A 4202-nucleotide genomic window follows, 5' to 3' on the forward strand; every position below is an offset into this window, starting at 1 on the left:
TATGAAAAACATTTTATTAAAGTTTTCTCTATTTTTACAGTTTAATATGAATGTGATATGGTTACAGTGTAGGAGGGAAGAACAATGAGGTGTTCCTGAATGAATTCCATCATGCAAGATGAGAACATTAGCAAAAGCACCTTCAGAGACAACTTTCAAGGAAGCCAGGATTCCTCCTAGGAAATGAATTTTTTTAAACACGAGAAAATTCTAACTTTTCTCCTCAATATGCACCAATAACTCTAACTATAGGACATAACTCAACTTCCAATAACTGACTAGCCTAGATGATTGATGTATAAACAGTGTTTTAGAATCTATTGAGTTAAATAATAGAAAGAAAGCAGTGTCTGAGTTGGAAGCAAAGAGAAGAAGCAAAAAGAGAGGAACCACTTGGAATGGGTGAGTAGCGACTTGTTTTCAAGAGTGAAATATCATATTTTGTGCAGGTAACCATGACAGTCAGTATCTAGTTATGTTTCATTGATTATGGGTGAGACAGGGAGTGATTCCTAAACAATGATGGCGTATGGAGGCTTAGACTTAATGTTTTCAGGTGCACTTCCTTACTCATTCCCTAACATAAATCTGTAAAATTGATTCTTATCCAATCACATGACAAAGGAAACCTGTAAAAATCACAAGTGGTTTGTTCAAGTCAAATAGTAAAGTGAAGAGGCCGAAGACTCAAAGGCAAAGAAAGTGACCCACTACCAAATCTGCGTGTTTCTTTACCACAACTCTTCTGTGATTTGGGTGATATGAATGTTTTACTGAATGAAAGTGGTTTATTATTTTAATAACAGGCTTTCCCAAAACATGGAGAAATTGACTATGTATTTTGCTTTCAAGTATCAATTTTAGGGGCAAAGCTCAGCTTTTATTCTTTTGATAATCCTGGGGTAGAAACCAGACTTTTTTTCATTATGGACTCTTCTCTTGAAATTGCCTCACTAAATAATGTTTCTAATTATTGCTTTTTGCTAAGATAATATCTGTTAAATGCATGCCTATCTGTGAACTGATACTCTTCCACTTATTATAATTAACCTATCTTTGACCCTCATAATGGGACCAGATTGATATAGTTGAGATTAATGAGTCAATTATTTTTGGACAAGGTACAAGGAACACAAACTGTTCATACTGATAAACTCTCATGGTGTTCTCTACTTTCTGTGTGGCTCTTGACATCTATAAAATAACCCAATGCACTTTTTTTTTTCCTTTCCAACTTAGCTATGATGAATGCTGGTATTTCCCCCAAAACACAGAAATCATTTGGATGAAAAAGGAACTGATAACACAAGAGGGCAAGCTATTCTTTATAAACAATTGTCTTTAAATCCTTTTATTTGACAAATTCATGCTTCCATGGGCTTAGCTGCCTCCAAGTGTCATTTTTATAGTTCAATTAGCCTGCTAGAAGGACTTAGGTCCCATTATTGGTAAGATGAGAGACACTGACAAATTAGCCACAAAGTAACAAGAAAGCAGCAGAAATCCCCAGGATCAAGGAGGACTTCCTTCCTGCAGCAGTAAGTACGAGCATCCATACAAATCTGCTCCCATGACTGAGCCTTTAATTTCTTCAGACGAAATTAGAAATGTCATTCTCACGGCAGAAGGTATGAACCCAAATAGTTGCAAGAGTTTAAGAAATGTTTGTTATTCTTTTTTTTAAGATTTAGATGTGTGTGTGTGTGTGTGTGTGTGTGTGTGTGTGTGTGTGTGTGTGCCTTCTGCATGTGTGGGTACCCATGAAAGCCAGAGATGGTGTCAGATGCCCTAGAGCTGGAGTTACAGGCAGTTGTGAGCCAAAACATGGGTGCTAGGAATGGTGTGTATATCCTCTGGAATAGCAGCAAGTGTTCTTGTGTTGAGCCTTCTCTCCGACCCCATGTTTCTCTTTTTAAAGCCAGTTTCTCCATTTTTACAGGTTTATTTAGCACCCACACATTTTACAACTTCACATTACGTACTCTATCTCTGACCACCGCTATGAGATGAGGACTCAGAATCAACCATCTAGATGACATCCCCAGCTGTTTTTCCTGTGGGGTTGCATACTCCCACATCCAAGTTCATCCAAAATAACAAACCCAAGATTTAGCTTTTTGCATAAGACTCAAAGGCCCTCTCTCTTGTCCTCTTTTTTAGGTATTCTTATCATTACTACAATGAATGTGCACAGCCACTCAAATGGAGTTATATTGGACATGGAATGTATGAGTTTATAAAGTATTTTAGGCAGACAGAATGTTTTCAAGGCATAGCTTGGATACTCACATCCTGTGACCTAGGGCAAGGCATATAGCCTCTTCCAGTTCTGCTTTATGTTATGTAAAACAGGGGAAATTCCTGAGTCCTATCTTATAGTGTTGGGATAGTTACTTGAGAGGGCCTGGGCACCTTGCAAGTGCTCACTAAATGCTAGCTGCCCCAGTGAGAACTAAGAAGCTCTTCTTGGGGCTTATGATGTAGCTCAGTTGGTAGAGTACTTGACCAGAATACATAAAGCCCTGAGTTCCATACTCAGCACTGCATACACCTGAGATATTGAAGCATGTCCACAATCCTAGCACTCAGGAGTTAGAGGCAGGAGGATCAGGAGTTGAGGGTCATCCTTGGCTACATAAAGAATTTGAGGCCAGTATGGGATATACGAGAAGTGGTAAGAATCAATTAATTAATGCAACTTTTTATTGTTACCTTCCTTTCCTAAGATAACCCATCAATTATCAAATCAAACAGATATAAAAATCATTTCATATTCTCCCTCAGTACACATAGGCTTCATGTTCTAGCCTGTTACTCTACTTCTCACAATTCTGTTGACATTCTGTGCTTATTTAATCTTTTCTATTTTTTACCTGTTTTTCATCAAGTTCACACTCCCTTTCCTATTAATTATCCCCACAACACTAGGAATAAGTTCTCTGAAATACAATCCAAGTCATACTTCTGTATTCAAAACTCCTATATCATCTTAAGGCTCAAACTGTTTCTCAAGACAGCTAAGGTCTTTGTTTATCTAGACTTGATTGAAATTGACCTTCTGATTTCCAACCAATCCTTCTCCAGCTTCTAAGGTCACATCATAAAACACCAGCTTGGCCTCAGCTGTTTCACTTACACTACTCCCCTTCTGTCTGTCAGCCAGGGTGACATCAGGGAGCTTTCCTGAGCCACCCTGCAACTTCCCAAAGAGAGCAGTTGGCTTACTTCTCTGTATTCTTTCACAGTTATACACTAACTTTTTGCCTTCTGTGTACCTTTGTATCTGTTTGCTTTAATAAACTGGCTCCTTCATAGGGCAAAAACCTGTGGCATTTTAATTTCATGTCCCTAGACATTAACACAATGTCGAGCACAAAACTGGGACTCAGCTGAAGCTTAATGAATGGATTCCTTTGATGTATAAAAGAAAGCACTTCAATGCCATTTTAATAAGCCCATGTACATGAATCTCTCTAAACCTGTTTTGTGTGTCTGATGGACATTAGGAATTAGTAAGACTAATGTATATAGGCAAGATCTACCAGGGGTGTCCAACCTTATGGCATCTCGGGGTCACATTAGATGGCAATGAACTGGGTTGGACAACTCATTAACTACACAGACACTAATAAAAGTTGATGAGGGAAGAATAGAAATTTTAAAAGACCTGTGTATAATTGTTGTGATATACACTAATATAGACAAGCAAAATGTCCTCATACAATCAGGGCCAGCACCCTAGAGAGGCCCCTGGCACCAACAGAGAAGACGGTGGTAGAGAGTTCCCACATAATAAGATCATCAAAATGTTAAAAAGAGAATACTGATGATTCCTGTGAAAGTCTTCTACCTTTATACCTTCCACTTTGAAGGTCAAGTGTCTTCTGGGAATGCCACTGTTTTCTGCCTAAAGGAAGAAAGTCAATGCTAGACTCTTGAGTCACTAAGCCCAAAGTTAATGAATCCATTGCAAGACAATACTCTCGAATGTCAATGTGTATAGCATTTCCTCAGACAATGAGAAGTACTGAGACCCTAAGCAGGAAAGGAGAACAGCAATGTTGCTATTTTAGAAGAGCAATTCTCTGTACAACATAAAGAAGAAAGCCTTGCAGGTATCTTCATGAAGAGTAATGATTTCTGATTGAGGAGATGAAGTGAGACATGCAAATATTTTGGGGGAAGTATTATAAGCCAGACTG

The sequence above is a fragment of the Peromyscus eremicus genome, chromosome 15 (assembly GCF_949786415.1).
Source record: "Peromyscus eremicus chromosome 15, PerEre_H2_v1, whole genome shotgun sequence".
Lineage (NCBI taxonomy): Eukaryota > Metazoa > Chordata > Mammalia > Rodentia > Cricetidae > Peromyscus > Peromyscus eremicus.